Source organism: Bos grunniens, chromosome 20 (genome assembly GCF_055505025.1).
Source record: "Bos grunniens cultivar Pamir isolate PY7600 chromosome 20, Bosgru_T2T1.0, whole genome shotgun sequence".
Taxonomy (NCBI): Eukaryota; Metazoa; Chordata; class Mammalia; order Artiodactyla; family Bovidae; genus Bos; species Bos grunniens.
The window spans coordinates 16868085-16894189 of NC_141184.1; the positions used below are offsets into that span (position 1 = coordinate 16868085).

The 26105-nt window shown below is 37.1% G+C and overlaps 1 long non-coding RNA gene across 3 annotated transcripts in view; it reads right to left on the bottom strand.

The window, feature by feature from the left end:
- Positions 1–26105, bottom strand: part of LOC147350141 (uncharacterized) — an 89796-nt gene that overhangs the window by 30946 nt on the left and 32745 nt on the right. The window contains exon 4 of one of the 3 annotated variants that reach the window (XR_015149184.1): positions 23281–25331. The exons of the other annotated variants lie outside the window; for them this stretch is intronic. This is a non-coding gene — a long non-coding RNA (uncharacterized LOC147350141). Of the gene's footprint in view, positions 1–23280; positions 25332–26105 lie in introns of those variants that run through there. 3 annotated transcript variants of the gene reach the window in all.

The following is a 26105-nucleotide window of genomic DNA, read 5'->3' on the forward strand; positions in this document are numbered from 1 at the left end:
TCAGGAGGCATGTCAGGTGGCCTGATATTCCCATCTCTTATAGAATTTTCCACAATTTAAATCTTAACCTGTGGGAAACAATGTTCATAGAATTGTTTAGTATCCACTTTATATATATATAAAATATATATATATTTTATATATATATAAAGTATATGTATATATATATAAAATATATATTGTATTATATATGTATATATGTATTATATATATGTATATATGTATACATATATATATAGTATCCACTTTATATATATATATATAAAGTATATGTATATATATACTTTATATATAAAGTATATATATATAAAATATATATATAATTGTTTAGTATCCACTTTATTTATATATATATAAAGTGGATACTAAACAATTATATATATATTATATAATATATATTGTATTATATATATGTATATGTATGTATATATGTATAATATATATGTATTATATATGTATATATATAACAATATATATGTAATATATATTGTATTATATTATTATAATATACAATTATAATTATTATATATTATATATAATACATTGTATATATAATATAAAGTGGATACTAAACAATTATATATATATTATAGAATATATATTGTATTATATATATGTATATGTATGTATATATGTATAATATATATGTATTATATATATGTATATATATAACAATATATATGTAATATATATTGTATTATATTATTATAATATACAATTATAATTATTATATATTATATATAATACATTGTATATATAATATAAAGTGGATACTAAACAATTATATATATATTATATAATATATATTATTTATATTATTATAATATAGAATATACAATATAATTATAATATATAATATAATATATATTATATTATATACATATATATAGTATCCAGTTTATATTAAATAACCACAAGTATGATGGTCATGCTACATTTTAGATTTGTTGTTACACAACAAGACAGAAATAAATTGAATTCCAGGTAGTGGCTAGTTTATTTGTATTTGGTAATGATAATTCTTTGACAGTAACAGATTTCACCAGTTATTTTTGATACATTATCATCATATTACATTCAATAGAAAAATTAATTTCTCCCTCTAATCTTATAAAATTTAAGATTATAGATATAACATATTTATGTAACTGGTAGAAAATATGTTGATGAGGACAGACTTTTTTAGAGACTGAAAGTCAAGATTTATATGACAGAAAGTTTTTCACCAAATATGTTGTTGTTGTGTGCTGGTCGTTCAGTTGTGTCTGACTCTTTGTGACCCCGTGGACTGCAGCCCACCAGGCTTCTCTGTCTATGGGATTCTACAGGCAAGAATAATGGAGTGTTTAGCTTTATCCTTCTCCAGGGATCTTCCCGACCCAGGGATGTAACACAGGTCTCCCACATTGGAGGCAGATTCTTTGCTGTTTGATTATAACTCCATAAAATTCTGCTTTCTTTTAGTCTATGGCCACTCATTTTATTTGCTTTTATGTCATGATTTTGGTTGGAATTTTAAAATTAGAATAGCAATACCAGAAACAAACATCAATAGTTTGATTTGGGACTAGGGTGAAGAATAACATTTGTTTATTTATTTTGCCCCCTGGAATATTGTTACATAAAATTTCAAAAATAGCCTTTATAAAAAAAGTTACAAGATTAAAAAAAATATATATATATATAATTTTATTTTCAAGTCACTGATTCTTCAGTTCAAAGCACCAGCTTTGAGGTTTAATCAAAGGAGTATAGCCTTTGACTTATCTTTGAAGAAACTGTAGTGAAGTACACTATAAAAACACTTCCTCAGTGTCAACACTGAAACTTTAAAGGTGAGAAGTTCGAGTGGAAATGCTCAGTAGCCTAAAATAAAACTAACTCATAGTTTTAACTACTGACTATAGGCTAGTGAGATAATGTGTCTTTCTTACTCTTCTTTCACCTAAACTTATCTTAATCTCCACATTTAGCAGACATGCAATCAAGTGTTTGTTGAATGAATGTTGAATACAACAGATCAAGTATTCATTAAAAAGCCATCACCAAGTGACGCTTTACATGGTACATTATGGAATACAGAATCAGGCCGATTTGCCTCCTAACAGGATGACATTCTCAGCATGATAGTAGGCAAAACCATTGGCATCATTTGCTAGCAAACATTCATAACAAGAGTGTTATTTTAAATCACAGACATGTTGTGAATGATCACAGTCCAACAGATAAAATCATATTTAGAATATTGAAGTTTATTGTCTATTATGCCACAGAGAAATCAAAGAGAAGTTTACTTTTGTAAGAAAAATGTCATATATTTATTTTTACAACATTTTAAAGAATCTCATTCCAGAAAGGATTTGAGATGAAAAATCTCTGTGATTAAGGGTACAAAGACTCTGATGATGGGAAAGATTGAGGGCAGGAAGAGAAGGGGGCAACAGAGGATGAGGTGATTGGATGGCATCACTGACTCAATGAACATGAGTTTGAGCAAACTCCAGGAGATGGTGAAGGACAGGGAAGCCTGGTTTGCTGTAATCCATGAGGTCACAGAGAGTCAGACACGACTTAATGACTGAACAAGAAGGGTAGAGTTTGAACATGTACAGTGAAAGATGAATACTCATTTAACCAACACCACAAGAAAAAAAATAGACTATTTCCATTATCCAAGAAAGTTTGTTCATGCTGCTTTCTAGAAAGCCCTCCAATCCAAGCAAACATTGCTCTAGTTTTGTTCATAGATTAATCGGGTTGGCACTAGGCTCATGTCTACAGCTTTGTTTCTTGGTTCTTTCATTCAGTGTAATTTTGATTTTTTTTCCTTTGGTACTATAGCTGCATAATAAATTACCCCAGTGTAAACTGCATTAAATGAGTACAATGTTTATTGTACTCATGAATTCTGTATATGAATCAAAAAGGCCAGTTAAGGTGTCTTAACTCTACTTTGTGATTTCCATAGCCTCAGATGGAAGTTTTGAAGGTAGGGATCTCAAATCATTTAACATCACTTAGAGGTCTTGTGGTTGAGGTTAACTGTCAGCTAGGATCCTCAGTTTCTCTCCCTGCAGTTTTCTGTATGTTGTCTCTTTTTGTGTGCTGGTATAGATTTTCTTATATCACCTGAGTTCCCAAGATGGTTTTCTCATGCTTAGACTGCAGTTATGGGTTCTTGGGAAGAAGACCACAGAGATTAAGTGCCATTCTCCCCGGTGGCTTAGATGGTAAAGCATCTACCTGCAATGCGGGAGACCCGGGTTCCATCCCTGGGTTGGGAAGATACCCTGGAGAAGGAAATGGCAACCCACTCCAATACTCTTGCCTAGAAAATTCCATGGATGGAGGAGCCTGGTGGGCTACAGTCCATGGAGTCACGAAGAGTCAGACACAACTGAGTGACTTCACGACACATTCTCAACATGACTTACCAGTGATGATGTTAAATTTTGGCCAGCTGCCTGAATTAATGTCTACTAGATTTTTCCATTGAAAACTTTATTTTCTTCCTTTCCTATATTCTACCTTGTGAAAGTAAAAGTCACTCAGTCTTGTCCAACTCTTTGTGATCCCGTGGACTATACAGTCCATGGAATTCTCCAGGCTAGAATACTGGAGTGGGTAGCCTTTCCCTTCTCCAGGTTATCTTCCCAACCCAGGGATCAAATCCAGGTCTCCTGCATTGTGGGCGGACTCTTTACCAGCTGAGCCACAAGGAAAGCCTAAGAATACTGTAGTGGGAAGCCTATCCCTTCTCCAGCGGATCTTCCCGACCCAGAAATTGAACCGGGATCTCCTACTATTTGATGCAAGACACTAAACTTATCCCACAATCTAGAGGGTGGGAATTAAGCTTTATCTTTGAGGAGGGAGTATTTCCACAATTAATTTGGAATTCTTCAGATTTCCCTCTTCTATATTTATTCAGTCTTTTATTGATATCAGTAGATACTCATGAATTTCATTTTATACTGTGCTAATGATTCTGTTGCTCAGAATTCTTAGCCATTTAAAGCTCTTTTAAGTTGACTACTCTAGTGTCCCTTTGACATATCCACACCCTTTTGTTTTTTAACTACTTTCTTATTTGCTGTTATTACAAGATACTCCATTCTCAGCTGGTATATCCCCTAGAACCAGCCACTTTTCTAAGGATCCCTGATTTCTTTCATTGGAGAATAGTGTTAGAATCCAATAGCCTGGCTGAGTTTGCTTATTGCTACCGGGGTGTCATTATTTCTACACTCTCTCAGCAGTCAAAGTTAAGAAATATATGTGTTTATATTGACATATATATACATACACATACATACATACACACACACCCACATTTATTTATTTCTGTGTCCTTTGGACAGCAAGATGATCAAACCAGTCAATCCTAAAGCAAATCAATCCTGAATATTCATTGGAAGGACTGATGCTGAAGCTGAAGCTGAAGCTCCAATACTTTGGCTACCTGATGTGAAGAGCCAACTCATTGGAAAAGATCCTGATACTGGGAAAGACTGATAGCAGGAGGAGAAGGGGATAACAATGGATTAGATGTTTGGAGAGCATCACTGACTCAGTGGACATAAGTTTGAACATCTGGCAGATGATGAAGGACAGGGAAACTGGCGTGCTGCAGTCTATGGCGTCACAGAGTCAGACATGACTGAGCAACTGAACAGCAACAAAGCTATCTATCTGTATGTATATTAAGGGGGGCATGAATTTATATTGATTTCTTCAGCTATAATAAATTCCCACATGGTTTATACTGTCTGTCCTCACTGACTGATTTGTAATCCAGGTGGTGCTACTGATAAAGAATCTACCCGCCGATGCAGGAGATGCAGGAGATATGTTTGATACCTGGGTCAAGAAGATCCCCTGGAGGAAGAAATGGGAACCCACTCCAATGTTCTTGCCTAGAGAATCCCATGGACAGAAGAGCCTGGCGGTCTACAGTCCATGGGGTCTTAAAGAGTTGGACATAACTGAGCACAGCATAGCAGCACAGTCCAACAGTAAGAAAACTGGCTCTTACCATCTTTCCTACATTTACTTATATGTTCAATCTCAATATCCATATACAGCAGTTTCATAATTTCTTTTACCCACATACCTATGAGAAATAACTTTACCAACTAAAGTGAATATCCATATAACTGTTTTCTTTTGGCCTAGATTTTCTAGCCAAAAGATCATTATCCAAAGTTATTTTAGGTAATACTACCCTCCCCATCACCTTTCAGTAAGATTACATTGCACATTAAAAAAAATCATTTATTTTAATTGGAGGCTAATTACTTTACAATATTGCAGTGGTTTTTGCCGTACATTGACATGAATCAGCCATGGGTGTACATGTGTTCCCCATCCTGATCCCTCCTCCCACCTCCCTCCCCATCCCATCCCTCAGGGTTGTCCCAGTGCACCAGCCCTGAGCACCCTGTCTCATGCATCAAACCTGGACTGGTGATCTGTTTCACATATGATAATATACACATTTCAATGCTATTTTCTCAAATCGTCCCACCCTCGTCTTCTCCCACAGAGTCCAAAAGACTGTTCTATACATCTGTGTCTCTTTTGCTCTCTCACATATAGAGTCATCATTACCATCTTTCTAAATTCCATATATATGCGTTAGTATACTGTATTGGTGTTTTTCTTTCTGGCTTACTTCACTCTGTATAATAGGCTCCAGTTTCATCCACCTCATTAGAACTGATTCAAATGCATTCTTTTTAATGGCTGAGTAATATTCCGTTGTGCAAATGTACCACAGCTTTCTTATCTATTCATCTGCTGATGGACATCTAGGTTCCTTCCATGCCCTGGCTATTATAAACAGTGCTGCAATGAACATTGGGGTACACATGTCTCCTTCAATTCTGGTTTCCTTGGTGTGTATGCCCAGCAGTAGGATTGCTGGGTCATATGGCAGTTCTATTTCCAGTTTTTTTTTTTAAGTTGCACATTTTTATAGAGTAGAATATTTTTGGTTGCAGTTTGGATTTCATTCTGGAATTTCCTAGACCTCCTAATAATTATTACTTTTTAAAATTTTCATAGGTTAAATTTCACCTGTTGTGTTGTGAAGTTCTGTGAGTTTCAACAGAGACACTGCTACCACTGTATTATCCTGAATAGTCTCACCAATTGAAAATACCTCCTGTGCCTCACCTGGTCATACAGCTCATCGAAAACACCTCTGGTGACTACTGGTCTCTTTCCTGTTCCTGTAGTTAGTTCTGCCTTTTCTAGACGGTATCACTAATGAAACCATAGAGTATGTAACTTTTTTGGGTCTGTGTTTTTTCACTCAGAAAAATGCATTTAGGTCTCCTCCAAATGGTTACATGAATTATAGCTTGTTCTTTGTCATTGCTGACTAGTATTCCATTTAAATGTGTACCCCAATGTGTTTATCTGTTTGCTACTTGGAGGCCATGTTGGTTGTTTTTAGGTTTTGGTGATTGTGCATAAAGTTGCTTTGTGTGCCAGTTTTTGTGTGGATACAGATTTTAAAGACAGTTGAACCTAAGAGTGAAACTTCTGGGTTGTGTGCTAATTCTGCATTTGATTCTGTAAGAAACCACCATAACTGTGGCAAAAAGACTGCCATAGTGCCTTGCAACCAGCGGTGCCTGAGACCTGTTGTTGCTCCAGATTCTCATCAGTGTTTGGTATTTACAAATTTTGTTAGGTATGTAATGTCTATTTCTGGTTTTAATATACATATTCCTAATGATGTATTATGTTGTGAAAGTGAAAAGTGAAAGTTGCTCAGTTTCATCTGACTCTTTGGGACCCCATGGACTGTAGCTCACCAGGCCCCTCTGTCCTTGTAATTCTCCAGGCAAGAATACTGGCGTGGGTTGCTGTTTCCTTTTCCAGGGGCTCTTCCCAACCGAGGGATTGAACCAGGGTCTCCTGCATTGCAGGCAGATTCTTTACCAGCTGAGCTATGCTTACTTCTCATCTGTGTATTTTCTTTGTTTAAGATTCTGTGAAGTTCTTTTGCATATTTAATACTTGTTTTAATTTTTTTCTTACCTTATTGAATTTTAAGACATCTTTATATATTATGGATAAAGGTCATTCATCAGATATATAATTTGTAAATATTTAGTTCCAGTCTGTCACTAGCCTTTTCATTTTCTTAATAGCATCTTTCACAAAGCAAAGTTTTATTAATATATACAATGAATTGCAATTTATCTTTTTCTTCCCCCAGTGGAGAATGCTTCTGGTGGTGTACTCCTCATGAAACTCAAAATTACACAGATATTCCCATATATTTTCTTCTAGAAATTTTACAGTCTTGCATTTTAAGTTATTTATATTTTCCATCTTGAGTTAGTCTTGTATAAGGTGGGAGGTATGTGTTTAAATTCTTTTTATAAAATTTATGTCTAACCACTCGGGTAGCTTTGTTAAGAAGATTATTCTTTCCCCACTGAATTTCCATTCAGTTCAGTTTAGTTCATTTCAGTAGCTCAGTTGTGCCCGACTCTTTGCGACCCTATGAATCACAGCACACCAGGCCTCCCTGTCCATCACCAACTTCCAGAGTTTATTTAAACTCATGTCCATTGAATCAGTGATGCCATCCAGCCATCTCATCCTCTGTTGTCCCCTTCTCCTCCTGCCCCCAATCCCTCCCAGCATCAGGGTCTTTTCCAATGAGTCAACTCTTCGCATGAGGTGGCCAAAATACTGGAGTTTCAGCTTTAGTATCAGTCCCTCCAATGAACACCCAGGACTGATCTCCTTTAGGATGGACTGGTTGGATCTCCTTGCAGTCCAAGGGACTCTCAAGAGTCTTCTCCAACACCACAGTTCAAAAGCATCAATTCTTCGGCGCTCAGCCTTCTTCACAGTCCAACTCTCACATCCATACATGACCACTGGAAAAAACATAGCCTTGACTAGACGGACCTTTGTTGGCAAAGTAATGTCTCTGCTTTTTAATTAAAAGATTCTCAAAAACCAGTTTACTACACTTGTCTCAGTGTATTTCTATACTCCCTATCATGTTCAATTTGTCTTTGTGTTTACCCTTTTACTGATATTCTAGATTAATATAATTTTCTAGTAATACTTGAAATCAGGTAATGTGAGTCCTCCATAAAAAAAAATGTTCTGAGTATTTTACTTTCTTTGACTTTAAGTTTATTAATATCTATAAAATGATTGCTGCAAATTTATTGCTTTTATGTTGAATATACAGATATAATTATCTTTGTTAGCTGGACAGAGGTTTATCATGAATTAAAAAATATTGAGTCTTTTCCATGAACTTGGATTACTTCTCCATTTACTGAAATTTCATTTATTTCATTTATCAGGCTTTGGTAATTTTCTGCAAATAAGGCATGCTCATATTTTGTTAAGCTTATATCTAAGTTCTTCTACCTTTTTTTATTTTTTGTTAAATTTATGTTTTATTGAAAGATAATTGCTTTACAGACTTTTGTTGTGTTCTGTCAAACCTCAACATGAATCAGCCATAGGTATACATAGATCCCTTTAAATTCTTCTCCTTTTTCATGTGGCCCCGAAAGTGTTAGTCCCTAAATTGTGTCTGATTCTCTGTGACCCCATTGAGTGTAGCCTGCCAGGCTCCTCTGTCCCTGCAATTCTCTAGGCAAGAATACTGGAATGGGTTACCATTCTCTCTCCTGGGGATCTTCCCAACCCAGGAAGATGGTACAATTTGTAAAATAGAAAAGTCAGCCTATGACACTTTTGGTGTCTGCCTGGGAATATCCACCTCTTGTTATCTCTTGTTATTATTTAGAAAACTGAAAAATTTCATCATGAATGATGATTTTGTCAACCTTCTAGACTGAATTTTACCTTATCCCCACAAAGACAAATGTTATGTTACAGCTTATAACAACAACAACAGTAATAATGCAACACAGTGACACAAATACTTTGGAATAACTTTAAAATTTCAAGAGAGAGAGAGAGAGAGAAATCCTGGTTATAAATATTGCTGAGAAACCAAAGTCAATTAGTGGGGAGAGAAATGTAGGTGGCGAGTTGCCAAAAGCATAAATCTGTAAAGTGAGAAAAATTTCTAAGAGTAATTAGAAAATAAATTTCTTTGTAAATCAAGTACTCAAATTTTAGAAAGAAGAGTCTGATTTATTTTCCCTGAGGGAAATGGCTTTTCACTTGCATTCAATCCTGTAAATATATAAAATATCATGCACAGATGACTTGCTCTCTGGATGAGGGTGTTCACATTTCCTCATTGTCTTTCTGAGTAGGAGAAATACACCCTCCTTGGGCAGAAAGCTGTATGGCCAATGTGCTCAAAAGGCTGATGACTGCAGTTGAGAAGAGCCTCAGAAGTGGGAACCTGGTGTATTGTCTCAAGTCATTCACATTTAAATGACCTGAAAACTAGAGTTTTCAGTTATTCTTTTAGCTCAGGAGAGAACTTCCCTGGTGGTGCAGTGGATAAGAAACCTCTTGCCAATGCTGGAGACATGAGTTCCATCCCTGCGCTGGGAAGATCCCACATACTCTGGAGCAACTAAGCTCATGAACCACAATTACTGAGCCTGCGCTCTAGAGCCCACGTGCTGCAACTACTGAAGCCCACACACCACGAGCCCGTGCTCCACAACAGGAGGCATCGCAATGAGAAACCCATGTACTGCAATAAAGAGTAGCCCTCGCTCACCGCAACTAGAGAAAGCCCACGCAAAGCAACGAAGACCAAGCACGGCCAAAAAAAAATCAAATTTAAAAAAGAATTAATAAGAGAAAACAGAAAGTTGCAAGAAGACTCATATCTTTTAGTACTATTATTGCATGACCCATCATATGAGCTTTTAAAATATGTTTTAAACAATCTTGAGTGGAAGTTGCTACAGGCAACAAAATTTTCAGTTACTGCCCTGGATTTTATGCACTTAATAGTCATGGCTAATGTGTACTAACAGTAGGATAATCAACTGTCTCCGTCACCTGTGACTGAGAAAGAACCTAGTCATGGGGCTTCCAATGCTACAAATGAGAAAGTCACAAGCCAACTGGGACAACTCGTCACTCCAACTGGCCCTTACCATGTCCAAGGTACTCAACGCATCTCTCCACATTTAATACACCCATAAACCATGTGCAGTGTCCATGAGGATTGTAACCATGCAGTGGGAATTCAGGGGCTACATTCTTTCTCATGTTGGCACATAACTTCGTAACTTTGGAGTTTGGGTAGAGATAAATGGGAAGAACAGAGCACTCATTTGTGTTAGCTGCCTGGACTATTGCTATTCTATTTTTCATCCAAAATGAATCAAAGGAAGCAAAACAGGTGGCAAGGGCAAAATACACAAGGGTGTTAGGCTAGGTGTGCTTCGTATAGATGGATTGAGTTTATCCCAAGCAGGGTTCTCTGGGAAGCAGCTGTCTGTGATAGATATTAGTGGGCAGAGAATTGTCTGAGAGTTAATACTAGTGGGCAGAAAAGCAAGGAAAGAGGAGAAGACCCTGGGAAAGGTTAGGCTGACATGTAGTTCAGACAATCCCCAGCTGACCTCATAGACACTGTGGAGCTGAAATAGTCAACAGTAGTAGGCTATGATGGAACGAGGGTCCAGAAATGAGTCACCTGTGAAATTAGAATGATGACTTCCATGAGACTAATATGCATAGTGTAGATTAATTAGTCACTTGACATAGAGTGATGCAGTTAGAGAAGGAGAAATAAAACAGGATTGCCTGCTGAAAAAGCCCTCAAGAGCTTGGGGAATAAGAGCACATTTCTGAAGGCATATCTGTGCAGCACATCATAGAATCTTTACTGGTGTAAACAGAACCAAGACTTCCTATAGAGATTAATTTCCCTCAGAACCAGTGAAATCTCAAATAATATAATTAAAGATTAAAGCGTCTATAGCATTCTTTTTTTGGTATCCCCTTCGCTTAGGAAGCTGCTTGATTTTATAAAAATGCTAGTGAATGATGAATTAATTAATGATTTGACTTCCTATTTTTACCTCCAAAATTTAAACTTATAGACAAAAATAATGTCTCTGATGTAACATATACTCAGGCCAGAAATTCCATTAAAGCATGAATAAACTTGCCATATTTGGAAGGGGCTCTGTTTTAGTACCACATGCACTCTTCCTAGATCATAGAGCTTTGATGGTTCTTCATGATCAAAGTTTTCAAATGCCACGTATCTTCAAAGGAGTTGTCATATCTCTGGGTTTGAGTAGAGAGGTCATTCACATCCAGTCACTGGCTCTGTCCCTGAATTCCAAGCTTTCAGAACAGTGACTCTGTTAATGCTGTTAATTGCGAAAGCAGTTTACAACCAAAACACAAGAAAATGAAAATATGTGCTATGAATTTTGGTCACATGCTGTCATTGGCCCAATGTTATGAAAACAAAGGTTACCAAAGATAGGTCAAGTATGCAGCATCACTGAAGATCTCCCAAACTGCTTCACTACATATTCACTATTTTGAAACATGTTGTTTCATGTTATTTTCTACCAAATGTTTTATTATTGAACAGTAATGCCATGTGAAGTAAAATAGTTTTCTCATATTATTTAAGAAAAAAGACAATGCTTCATGAGATAGAATGGTAAAGATGTTTGCATATATATAAGGAATACCAGTTATATATTTTCATAATAATATCTGACCTTTAAAATGAGTGATATATCACATTACAATTTATAGTCTATTAACTTCTTTGTGTTTTCTGCCAGGCTTTAAATGAAGGTGTAGACAAGGGTATATTTTTTCTTTGTTTTTGGTATGGAGTCACTGAATAGTTTCACATTTGTCAATGTGAATATAATAAATCTATTATGTATTTTTATCTTTTGTTTTGATTTTTTCTCAATTCATGTAAAATAAGTAACTTCCTAGCTCATTATCCTTTGCCTTCCCTATCTCTTATACATAGATTCTCTGGAAATACAGATCCCATTCATGTTTTTTTTTTCCCTTTAAATATTTAATATTTAACAAGTGATAAAATGTAGCTAAGATGTATATATTTCTTAGCAAAGATAACCCCGTTAATTTTTTCCTCTGATTTCCTTATTTCAATTAAATTTAAAATAATGGATTGAGGAACTCAATGGATTTATTTAATTGTCAAATAAATTCTAGAGTAAAACTGATGTATGCTGTTGAAATCAAGCTTTGAAAGGACAATTTATCAGAGGTATTTAGACAGAACTCTAGATCTATTTATTTTTTGAGCAAGTCCATGATAAATTTCTAAGGTAAGCTGGCAAGTTTATGTTCTTAATTTTTTCTGTATTCAAATGCTCCACTATTTTTTTTACATAACATGTACTACAGCAAATGTCTCTGTTTGTACCTAAAATATTATTTCTTTCATGCAATACTTTCATTCATCTTTAAATTGATCTCTTATGATTCTGAAATTTTATGCTTTTTAATAAATTGTGCAAGCTTCACTGGTGGCTCAGATAGTAAAGAATCTGCCTGCAACACAGGAGACTTGAGTTTGATCTTTAGCTCTGGAAGATCCCCTGAAGAAGGGAATGTCTACCACTCCAGTATTCCTGCCTGGAGAATTCCATGGACAGATGAGCCTGGCAGTCTACAGTCCATGGTATGGCAAAGAGTTGTGCCATTGAGCAACTAATACTTTTCACTCTTAGTGGATAAGAAGTAAGTCTCCGGTTGGTCTTGACCCAATCAAAAAATGGGTCAAAGAACTAAATAGACATTTCTCCAAAGAAGACATGCAGATGGCTAACAAACACATGAAAAGATGCTCAACATCACTCATTATCAGAGAAATGCAAATCAAAACCACTATGAGGTACCATTTCACGCCAGTCAGAACGGCTGCCATCCAAAAGTCTACAAGCAATAAATGCTGGAGAGGGTGTGGAGAAAAGGGAACCCTCTTACACTGTTGGTGGGAATGCAAACTAGTACAGCTACTATGGAGAACAGTGTGGAGATTCCTTAAAAAACTGGAAATAGAACTGCCTTATGATCCAGCAATCCCACTGCTGGGCATACACACTGAGGAAACCAGAAGGGAAAGAGACACGTGTACCCCAATGTTCATCGCAGCACTGTTTATAATAGCCAGGACATGGAAGCAACCTAGATGCCCATCAGCAGGTGAATGGATAAGAAAGCAGTGGTACATATACACAATGGAGTATTACTCAGCCATTAAAAAGAATACATTTGAATCAGTTCTAATGAGATGGATGAAACTGGAACCTATTATACAGAATGAAGTAAGCCAGAAAGAAAAACACCAATACAGTATACTAACACATATATATGGAATTTAGAAAGATGGTAACAATAACCCTGTGTACGAGACAGCAAAAGAGACACTGAAGTATAGATCAGTCTTATAGACTCTGTGGGAGAGGGAGAGGGTGGGGAGATTTGGGAGAATGGCATTGAAACATGTATAATATCATGTATGAAACGAGTCGCCAGTCCAGGTTCGATGCACGATACTGGATGCTTGGGGCTGGTGCACTGGGACGACCCAGAGGGAGGGTATGAGGAGGGAGGAGGGAGGAGGGTTCAGGATGGGGAACACAGGTATACCTGTGGCAGATTCATTTTGATATTTGGCAAAACTAATATAATATTGTAAAGTTTAAAAATAAAATAAAATTGAAAAAAAAAAAAGCTTGTTTGGGTTTTTCCGTAACATCTGACTTGCAATGGCTTATTCTTTCTACATGAAAATAAATGTGAGTCTGACATGAGGTATGAGTTTTAAAGTTATAATAATTAGATACAGAGTGGTAAAATATACTGTGTGTATTTTGACCTGCCTCTTGAGAAACCTGTATGCAGGTCAGGAAGCAACAGTTAGAATTAGACATGGAACAACAGACTGGTTCCAAATAGGAAAAGGAATACGTCAAGGCTGCATATTGTCACCCTGCTTATTTAATTTCTATGCAGAGTATATCATGAGAAACACTGGGCTGGAAGAAACACAAGCTGGAATCAAGATTGCCGGGAGAAATATCAATAACCTCAGATATGCAAATGACACCACCCTTATGGCAGAAAGTGAAGAGGAACTAAAAAGCCTCTTGATGAAAGTGAAAGAGGAGAGTGATAAAGTTGGCTTAAAGCTCAACATTCAGAAAATGAAGATCATAGCATCTAGTCCCATCACCTGATGGGAAATAGTTGGGGAAACAATGTCAAACTTTATTTTTGGGGGCTCCAAAATAACTGCAGATGGTGATTGCAGCCATGAAATTAAAAGACGCTTACTCCTTGGAAGGAAAGTTATGATCAACCTAGATAGCATATTAAAAAGCAGAGACATTACTTTGTCAACAAAGGTCAGTCTAGTTAAGGCTATGATTTTTCTAGTGGCCATGTATGGATGTGAGAGTTGGACTATAAAAAAAGCTGAGTATCAAAGAATTGATGCTTTTGAACTGTGGTGTTGGAGAAGACTCTTGAGAGTCCCTTGGACTGCAAGGAGATCCAACCAGTCCATCATAAAGGAGATCAGTCCTGGGTGTTCATTGGTAGGACTGATGTTAAAGCTGAAACTCCGATACTCTGGCCACGTGATGCGAAGAGCTGACTCATTGGAAAAGACCCTGATGCTGGGAAAGATTGAGGGCAGGAGGAGAAGGGGACTACAGAGGATGAAATGGTTGCATGGAATCACCAACTCAATGGACATGGGTTTGGGTGGACTCTGGGAGTTGGTGATGGACAGGGAGGCCTGGTGTGCTGCAGTTCATGGTGTTGCATAGTCGGACATGACTGAGTGACTGGATTGAAGACTGAAGATTTCATGTGGTCAGAGTGACAGCAGTAGGAGTGTGATTGGTAAATATATTCATGTTTTATTTTTACGTGATTATAATAGCTGTTGTGTTTTGTTTTGTGTTGTTTTGAAATGTTCTGTCCATTTTGTTTTTTCAAACAAAAGCAACTTAACTTTTATTTTAAAAAGTTGGCGTATTGTAAATTCTGCCCTTATCTACTATGACAAATCAATGCATTCTTACATACTTTACCTAAACTCTACTTAGCAGAAAGTCAGAAGTTTATGTTGCTATCAAGATGGAGAATATTTTAAAACCTTAGGTCTCCTGAAGAATCTTAACTTACTTTTGGTAAAATTTATAGTTAGCTGTACAAGTATTATTTGAAAGAAAAGCCAGGATCTTTATGTTACTCCAAATCTCTATCTTGGGTATGTAATATATTTTCTTAAGATCACAAATAATTTTCACACATATTATTTCATTTGCTGTTGGATTTTATTAAATTGAATCCTTTTTATCATTCTCTCTATAGACATCATAAAAGCTGTCTCTATGTTTTTGTTTTATTGAATAGAAACAAACATATTCTCTTTTCATTATAGATATTGCTACTGAAAAATCTACTCCTCCATATCAGTCATCTCACATTTTACTGATTTTATGATATTCTGCAGTGAAAGTAATTTAATAAAGACTAATTTCTCTCTGACCTTAAAAAAAATAACATTTAGTGAGTATTTATGCTTTGAAATATTTTGTCTTATTGACTATCCATCATCCTAGAGGTCTTGCCAGGTGGTGCTAGTTGTAGAGTCCACCTGCCAATGCAGGAGACTCGGATTCTGTCCCTGGGATGGTAAGATCACCTGAAGAAGGAAATGGCAACCCAACCCTGGATTCTTGCCTGGAAAATTACATGAACAGAGGAGACTGGTGGGCTACAGTCGATGTAGTGTGGCAAAGAGTCAGACGTGGCTTAGCAACTGAACATGCACACAATCTGAGACAGGAAAGTTTTTACTTTGTTAAGATCGCATAGCTGGGAGAGACACTGAATGATTCAGATACAAAATTAGAATAATAACCTGTGAAAAAAATAAGTATATTATATACTTGGAACTAGTTTAACATTATAGAATTAATCTTACAGAAATATATATTAAAGAGTTGTGAATGTCTCTATCAAGTGTAATTCCTAAGAGTATTCTCTTTAAGCACATGTGTGTGGGAGGTGTTTCATGTTTTATAAACTGCCTTCCATGTTTCCCCTTCTGTATTGGCAGACAGCCTGAAGCTCCTCATAACCAACCTGACTTTTATTTCCTTTATTAACAATTTTGGCTTTGTTATCTGTTTGTCAGGTGATATTTTCCTTTTTTAAAAAAAAGTTTGATAGTTTTGTGAAAACATTTCTAAATATTTATAATTATGGCATGATTTTCCTAAACACATAATTTTTCATTATAAATGCATAAGTTCAAATATATCTTTTAATCAAGAAAGTTTATGTTAGCTACAGAAGTTAGTATGTGTTGTTCCCATGGCTTCTGTTGTCTTTGTGTTGTCCTCATGTTGGGTTTTCTGGGGTTACCTTCCACATCCTTTGCTTGCTCTCAAACCTGTTTAATCTCTATTCACTTGCAATACTTTCAGTTTAGTTTCCTTTCACCATCACACAATAAATATTTTTATTTTCTTTCTAAATGATTTATATGGAAGTCTAGTTATTTCTCTTTATCATTTTCCTTTTTTTGTGTGTTTTCCTTCTTATCTAATCATTCATACCTGAGTGTCTTTAATTCTGATTATACTCTTCTTTCACATCTTTGTTTGAATTTTGATATTTTAGCTTATTTGGAGATAATACATTTTTGTTTCTCATGTTTTGTGACTATGTCTTTCTGCTGTTGCTGCCGCTGCTAAGTTGCTTCAGTCCTGTCCGTTTGTGCGACCCCATAGATGGCAGCTCACCAGGCTCCCCACTCCCTGGGATTCTCCAGGCAAGAACATTGGAGTGGGCTGCCATTTCCTTCTCCAATGCATGAAAGTGAAAATTGAAAGTGAAGTTGCTCAGTCGTGTCCGACTCTTCGTGACCCCATGGACTGCAGCCCACCAGGCTTCTCCATCCATGGGATTTTCCAGGCAAGAGTACTGGAGTGGGATGCCATTGCCTTCTCCGCATGTCTTTCTACCATCTTCTTTATTGTTTTTAACCTGGGTGCCCTGGGTCTCAGGTGTGGCATGTGGGACCTTTTAGTTGTGGAAGGCAGGATCTTTAGCTGTGGCATGAGAACACTCAGTTGCAGCACATGGGATCAAGTTCTCTGACCAAAGGTCACACCTAGGCTACCTGTGTTTGGAGCATGGAGTCTTAGCCTTGAACCACCAGGGAAGTACCTTTAATATCTTCACATTTGTTTGCTGAGATCTCATTCAACTAATTTTTCCATTTTTTTTTTCCTCATTCATCTTTGAGTGAGTCTCAAATAAATTTATGACTATCCCATATTTGAGTGCAGCAGTGCCTGCATGGGACCTTTTGAAGGAGGGTGCCATTATCTTTATTACCTTCGCCATAATTTGGCCTCAGGTCAAAAAACAGGGAGGGAATAAGGTCCTGCCCATTAACAGAAAAGTGCATTAAAGATTTACTGAGCATGGCCCCAGGGACGACAGAGGATGAAATGGCTAGATGGCATCACCGACCCGATGGACATGAGTTTGGGTAAACTCCGGGAGTTGGTGATGGATAGGGAGGCCTGGCATGGTGCAGTTCATGGGGCCACAAAGAGTTGGACATGACTGAGCAACTGAACTGAACTGAGCATGGCCCTGTCCATCAGAACAAGACCCAGTTTCCACCTCAGTCTCTCCCATCAGGAAGCTTTCATAAGCCTCTTATCCTTCTCCATCAGAGGGCAGACAGAATGAAAACTACAGTAACGGAAAACTAACTAATCTGATCACATGGACCACAGCCTTGTCTAACTCAATGAAAATATGAGCCATGCCATGTGGGGCCACCCAACACAGATGGATAATAGTGGACAGTTCTGACAAAATGTGGTCCACTGGAGAAGGGAATGATAAACCACTTCAGTATTCTTGCCTTGAGGATCCCATGAACAGTATGAAAAGGCAAAAAGATAGGACACTGAAAGAGGAACTCCCCAGGTCAGTGGGTGCCCAATATGCTACTGGAAATCAGTGTAGAAATAACTGCAGAAAAAATGAGGAGATGGAGCCAAAGCAAAAACAACACCGAGTTGTGGATGTGACTGGTAATGGAAGTAAAGTCCCATGCTGTAAAGAGCAATATTGCATAGGAACCTGGAGTGTTAGGTCCATGAATCAAGGCAAATTGGAAGTGGTCAAACAGGAGATGGCAAGAGTGAACGTTGACATTCTAGGAATCAGAGAACTTAAATGGACTGGAATGGGTGAATTTAATACAGATGACCATTATATCTACTATTGTGGGCAAGAATCCCTTGGAAGAAATGGAGTATCCATAATAGCAAACAAAAGAGTCCAACATTCAGTACTTGGATGTGATCTCAAAAACAACAGAATGATCTCAGTTCATTTCCAAGACAAACCATTCAATATCACAATAATCCAAGTTGATGCTCTGACCAGTAATGATGCAGAAGCTGAAGTTGAACAATTCTATGAAGACCTACAAGACCTTGTAGAACTAACACCCCCAAAAGATGTCATTTTCATTGTAGGGTGATGGAATGCAAAAGTAGGAAGTCAAGAGAAACCTGGAGTAACAGGCAAATTTGGCCTTGGAGTACAAAATGAAGCAGGTCAAAGGCTAATAGAGTTTTGCCAAGAGAACACACTGGTCATAGCAAACACCCTCGTCCAGCAACATAAGGGAAGTCTCTACACATGGACATCACCAGATGGTAAATACTGAAATCAGATTTATTATATTTGCAACTAAAGATGGAGATGCTCTATACAGTCAACAACAACAAAAAAGACTGAGAGCTGACTGTAGCTCAGACCATGAACTCCTTATTGCCAAATTCAGACTGAAATTGAAGAAAGTAGGGAAAACCACTAGACCATTCAGGCATGACCTAAATCAAATCCCTTATGATTATACAGTTGAAGTGACAAATAGATTCAAGAGATTAGATCTGATAGACAGAGTGCCTGGAAGACTATGGACGGAGGTTAATGACATTGTACAGGAAGCAGTGATCAAGACCATTTCCAAGAAAAAGAAATGTGAAAAGGTAAAATGGTTGTCTGAGGAGGCCTTACAAATAGATAAGAAAAGAAAAGATGTGAAAGGCAAAGGAGAAAAGGAAAGATATACCCATTTGAGTGCAGAATTCCAAAGAATAGCAAGATGAGATAAGAAAGCCTTCCTTAGTAATCAGTGCAAAGAAATAGAGGAGAAAAATAGAATGGGAAAGATTAGAGATGTCTTCAAGAAAATTAGAGATACCAAGGAAATATTTCATGTAAAGATGGGCACAATAAAGGGCAGAAATGGTATGGACCTAACAGAAGCAGAAGATATTAAGAAGAGGTGGCAAGAATACACACAAGGACTATACAAAAAAGTTCTTCACGACCCAGATAATCACAATGGTGTGATCACTCACCTAGAGCCAGACATCGTAGAATGCAAAGTCAAGTGGGCCTCAGGAAGCATCACTATGAACAAAGCTAGTGAAGGTGAGGGAATTCCAGTTGAGCTATTTTAAATCCTAAAAGATGATGCTGTGAAAGTGCTGCACTCAATATGCTAGCAAATTTGTAAAACTCAGCAGTGGCCAAAAGACTGGAAAAGGTCAGTTTTCATTCCAATCCCAAAGAAAGGCAATGCCAAATGATGTTCAAACTACTGCACAATTGCACTCATCTCACACACTAGCAAAGTAATACTCAAAATTCTCCAAGCCAGGCTTCAATAGTACATGAACTGTGAACTTCCAGATGTTCAAGCTGGATTTAGAAAAGGGAGAAGAGCCAGATATCAAATTGCCAACATCTGTTCAATCATTCAAAATGCAAGAGAATTCCAGAAAAAACATCTGCTTCTGCTTTATTGACTATACCAAAGCCTTTGACTGTGCATCACAACAAACTCCAGATAATTTTTCAAGATATGGGAATAGCAGACAACCTTACCTGCCCTTTGAGAAATCTGTATGCAGGTCAGGAAGCAACAGTTAGAGCTGGACATGGAACAACAGACTGGTTACAAATCAGGAAGGGAGTACATCAAAGCTGTATATTGTCACCCTGCTTATTTGACTTATATGCAGAGTGCATCATGTGAAATGCCAGGCTGGATGAAGCACATTGGGAATCAAAATTTCTGGGAGAAATATCAATAATCTCAGATATGCAGATGTCACCACCCTCATGGCAGAAAGAGAAGAAGAACTAAAGAGTCTCTTGATGAAAGTGAAAGAGGAGAGTGAAAAAGCTGGTTTAAAACTCAACATTCAGAAAACTAAGATCATGGCATCTGGCCCCATTACTTCATAGCAAACATATGGGTAAACAGTGGAAACAGTGAGAGACTTTATTTTTGGGGCTCCAAAATCACTACAAATGTTGACTGCAGCCATGAAATTAAAAGACACTTGCTCCTTGGAAGAAAAGCTATGACCCATCTAGACAGTATACTAAAAAGCAGAGACATCGCATTACCAACAAAGGTTCATCTAGTCAAAGCTATGACTTTTCCAGTATTCATGAGAGTCCAACTCAGAGAGTTGGACTATAAAGATAGCTGAGCACTGAAGAATTGATGCTTTTGACCTGTGGTATTGAACAAGACTCTTGAGAGTCCCTTGGAATGCAAGAGATCCAAGTAATCTGTTCTAAAATGAATTAGTCCTGAATATTCATTGGAATGACTGATGTTGAAGCTGAAGCTCTGGTACTTTGGCCAGCTGATGCAAATAACTGACTCCTTGGAAAAGACCTTGATGCAGGGAAAGTTTGAAGGCCAGAGGAGAAGGGGATGATAGAGGATGGGATGCTTGAATGCATCACCGACTTGATAGACATGAGTTTGAGTAAGGTCCAGGAGCTGGTGATGGACATGGAAGCCTGGTGTGCTGCAGTTCATGGGGTCACAAAGAGTTGGACATGACTGAGCAACTGAACTGAACTGGACGTGTTGGAATACAATGGCTTTTGTGCACAATTTACAGGGAATCTTCTAACAGTGGACTGGGGAGTGGACAAGGAAACATTTCCTAGTTTCATGATTGTATGCTTCTCTATTTTGTTATCATAAAATTTTTTTTAATGTGCCTCTATTCTCTAACACCTTCCTTTCTATTTGTTTCCTGTCATATAGTTGAGACTTCTCTTACTTTTGCTCCTCATTTTCCTTTCCTTCATATTTGTGCGTCTCCTCCCAGTGGTTTCTTCTCCTAAGAAGAACAGCTTGGGCTGCCTACTCTCATGAGTTATTTCCTCTTAAGCCACACCAGCACTATTAGACCTTCTCCAATCCCACAGCCTGTGTTGAACTCTTCCCAAAGTCAACTCTCATCCTCAAGTCGTTCCACCAGATTTCTATTAATACTAAGGACCACGACTTCTCTTATGGTAGGGATTTCAAGTTTCTTGGATCTGTGATTTCACTGTCTTCTGTTTCAACCCACAGAGTTGCTCACATCGTGTCAGCCTGGTTGCTAGAGTGGCCCAGCTTCTTGGATTTTTATGTTTATGGGGTACTTTTTGGAGATGTTATCTGGGGATAACATCTGGAGATGTTATCAGCTTTGCCACTATAGCTGCTCATTTGCTTTGTCCTTTTATGAGAGATTGAGATTGAAAAACTACCTTGGCATTGTGATCTTGTTTTCATTCTTCCATCCACTCATTCCATAGTAAATGTAAAGCAATGTAAAGACTTCTTTAAAGGGAGGAAGGGCCTCACTGCTATGTGGGTATAGATATGGATGGCACATACATATAGGCATACATATGTGTATGCATATACAGCCTATTCAGAGACAGTCATTCTGTGCTTACAAATATCGTTCCGTCCAAAAGTTTTTCATTGTATAACTTTAAGAGCTACTTTTTTTTTTTCGTCTTTCATGTCTCTTTCGCTCAATGGAAGCCCCCTTGAAGCAGTTAAAAAACACTAAGCAGAAAGCCTCACTCTAAATCGGATCTTTACCTTAAGTCACATTATTTACCTAAAAAGTTCTACTAGGCCTCTGTTGTTAGAGTTTTTTGAAATTCAGTCCTTCACAGATTGGAATCTAAAAGCATTCAGTTATTCATTTAAAAATCCTCTAATACCTGGACACTTTTTTCTTTAGTTTACAATAACAATCAAACAATTATTTCATGGGCTCATTTATTCTCACAATCTTCGTAGTTACTGTAGGTAAGAGTCTTACCAAATACTTGAGATTCACCTAAATTTTAATCTCTGGAACTTGTTTCCTTGTTAGTCTTCACATTGTAAGATTTTTTCCTAGTTGCAGTATCTTTAAAGATACTTACTTCCATACAGAACAGAAGAAAGTAGGTTTTATGGAAGTAGAAAATCACACCTTGAATATGAATGGCTTAATTATTTCATAAATGATTTTATTTATTAAGATATATGTTTTTATTCCTTTCACTCTGTGATAAAAGAGAATAAGTCCTTGCCCACATCTCTCCTCCAGGTGGTGCTCTAAGATCTGAGTTTCTTGCATGGTATACGCAATCATGACTGCTGAAACAAGTAGCTTCTTCCTTTATATGGCAGGGCAAGAGAGGAGTGTATCCTTTTATTAGGGCTGCAGTCAACTGGCAATATTTCAATTATGTGACTTGAAACCAAATTGTAAAAGAAGCTTGGCAATGTAGTTTTCCTTTATGGTCAGAAAGGTACTAGAGCATGGAGAACCTATGTTATCTATATAAAGGTAGTAAGCCGGGGTTGACATATATACACTATTGATACGATGTGTAAAATGGATAACTAATGAGAATGCACTGCACAGCTCAGGGAACTCAGTGCTCTGTGATGCCTTAAATGGGAAGGAAATGCACACTGGAGGGAATATATGTACACGCATAGCTGATTCACTTTGCTGTACAGTAGAAATTAACACAACATTGTAAAGCAACGATACTCCAATAATTTTTTTTAAATTGGCAGAAGATCTGTCCTTTTTTCATAATGTAGTCAACCCATATTTTTAGGACATTCCAAACACATGAAATATTTTCTCTTATCTTCCTTTGTAATTTAATAAGACATTTTACCCAAGTCATCTCAAAAGGTCTCTTAATACTAGTTTAAAAAATAAAGATCGAATGTTATAATTAAACCCAGGATATCCAGAAAAAAACTTAAGTTGAGGACAAGAACAGTAGATGATGAAAGAAATTAAAGGTGTGGGGTATGTAATGATTTTTCCACTTAACTTACATGAGGAGGCAATAACATGTTCAGAATAAAATCTAAAAATTCCAAATGTGATGGAAGCCATAAGTAAACTAAAAACTTAGCATCAAACTAGTAATGGAATTTAAATTTTAGTGAATATGTACCTAAAAGAAACTTTAATTTCTTAAAAATAAGGCTCATAGCAGAGAAAGATGACATATAAGAGGCAAACTATATATATGTACAGATTTTAAGTTTATCTTATATCTTCATCAATGTATAAAATTATATTCACTGAACCATTTTTAAATGATAAAAAGCAATATTTCAATGACAGAAATTATATCTCTAGGAGTTACAATGTAGAATTTGTAATGAATTAAGAAAACAGAATCAGAGAAGTATACTAATATTTTCAGAACAGAAAACTTAAGATAGACTCATTTTATAAAATGCAGATGAAGTACCTTACTTAATGAAATTATGTATTCAGTAAAAACTTATTTTGTGAAATGTGTCATGCTAACATAGAAGAAAGTATTAAAAAAAATTCCATCCTTAAGAATAGCAATAGAAGAGTTTCAGTGCCTTTAAAAGTCAATTCAGTTCAGTCACTCAGTCACGTCTGACTCTTTGTGTCCCATGGACTGCAGCATGCCAGGCTTCCCTGTCCATCACCAACTCCCAGGGCTTACTCAAACTCATGTCCATTGAGTCCGTGATGCCATACAGCCATCTCATCCTCTGTTGTCCCCTTCTCCTCCTGCCTTCAATCTTTCCCAGCATCAGGGTCTTTTCCAAAGAGTCGACTCTTCGCATCAAGTGGCCAAAGTATTGGAGTTTCAGCTTCAGCATCAGTCCTTCCAATGAATATTCAGGACTGATTTCCTTTAGGATTGAGTGGTTTGATCTCCTTGCGGTCCACGGGATTCTCAAGAGTCTTCTCCAACACCGCAGTTCAAAACATCATTCTTTGGCCCTCAACTTTCTTTATGGTCCAATTCTCACATCCATACATAACTACAGGAAAAGTCCTAGCTTCGACTAGGCAGACCTTTGTCAGCAAAGTAATGTCTCTGCGTATGCTGTCTGGTTGGTGACAGCTTTTCTCCCAAGGAGCAAGCGTCTTTTAATTTCATGGCTGCTATCACCATCTGCAGTGATTTTGGAGCCCCCCAAAATGAGGTCTCTCACTGTTTCCAATGTTTCCCCATTTATTTGCCATGAAGTGATGGGACTGGATGCCATGATCATAGTTTTTTGAATGTTGAGTTTAAAGCAAGCATTTTTACTCTCCTCTTTCACTTTCATCAAGAGGCTCTTCAGTTTCTCTTTGCTTTCTGTCATAAGGGCAGTGCCATCTGCATATCTGAGGTTACTGATATTTTTCCCGGCACTCTCGATTCCAGCTTGTGCTTCATCCAGCCCGGCATGATGTACTTTTTTTTTTCACATGATGTACTCTGCATATAAGTTAAATAAGCAGGGTGACAATATATAGCCTTGCCATACTGCTTTCCCAATTTGGAGTCAGTCTGTTGTTCCATGTCCAGTTCTAACTGTGGCTTCTTGAACTGCATACAAATTTGTCAGGAGGCAGGTAAGGTCATCTGCTATTCCCATCTCTTAAGAATTTTCCACAGTTTGTTATGATCTATACAGTCAAAGCCTTTGGCATAGTCAATAAAGCAGAAGTAGATGTTTTTCTGGAATTCTCTTGCTTTTCCTATGACTGAACGGATGTTGGCAATTTGATATCTGGCTCCTCTGCCTTTTCTAAATCCAGCTTGAACATCTGGATGTTCACAGTTCACATGCTATTGAAGCCTAGCTTGGAGATTTTGAGCATTAGTTTGCTAGCATGTGAGATGAGTGCAATTTTGCAATAGTTTGAACATTCTTTGGCATTGCCTTTATTCTGGATTGGAATGAAAAACTGACCTTTTCCAGTCCTATGGCCACTGCTGAGTGTTACAAATTTGCTGGCATATTGAGTGCAGTGCTTTAACAGCATCATCTTTCAGGATTTGAAATAGCTCTGCTGGAATTCCATCACCTCCACTACTTTTGCTCATAGTGATGCTTCCTAAGGCCCACTTGACTTCACATTTCAGGATGTATGACTCTAGTTGATTTATCACACCATCATGGTTATCTGGGTCATTAAGATATTTTTTGTATAGTTTTTTGTATAGTCTAGTCTTTAAAAATACTTATGTTTATATATTGAATATATATTCCCATTCACATCATCTTTTTCCACTTTCCTACTCCAGAAACTATTCTGAATTTTCTAATAATAATTACCCAAATGATACTTAATAAAACAATGTACTAGAGAACCCACCTGCCAATGTAAAAGATACAAGAGATGTGGGTTCAATCCCTAGTGGGAAGCTCCCCTAGTTGGGAAGCTCCCCTAGAGGAGGAAATGGCAACCCACTCCAGTACTCTTGCCTGGAGAATCCCATGGACAGAGGAGCCTGCCAGGCTACAGTCCATGGGGTTACAAGGAGTCAGACACAATTGAATGATTAAACAACAATAATACAAGATAGACCGCAAGGTAAAATGTTTCACTGGATCCCAGTCCAAAGATAATTTTCTTCGGACCCCATTCCAAAGATAATTCACTTTTCAATTTTTTTTTTTTTTAACTTTCAGTAAACTGGGCTGTGGTATATGCAGTAACAATCAATGATGCATTTTTTTTATTAAATCAAAAATTGCAATATTACAACAGCACTCTGTACTTTTCCACTTATATTTTGCGATGCTTTCTAGGTGAGTTCTATGGATAAGCTCCTGTCCTTCTAAAAACAGATTAAACTGTAATGGTTGCTGCAATATTCTCATATTTATCTCCTTGATATTTTTATTTTAGAGAATATTTTTAAATTATTTCCAACAGTGGACTTTATAAGCACAG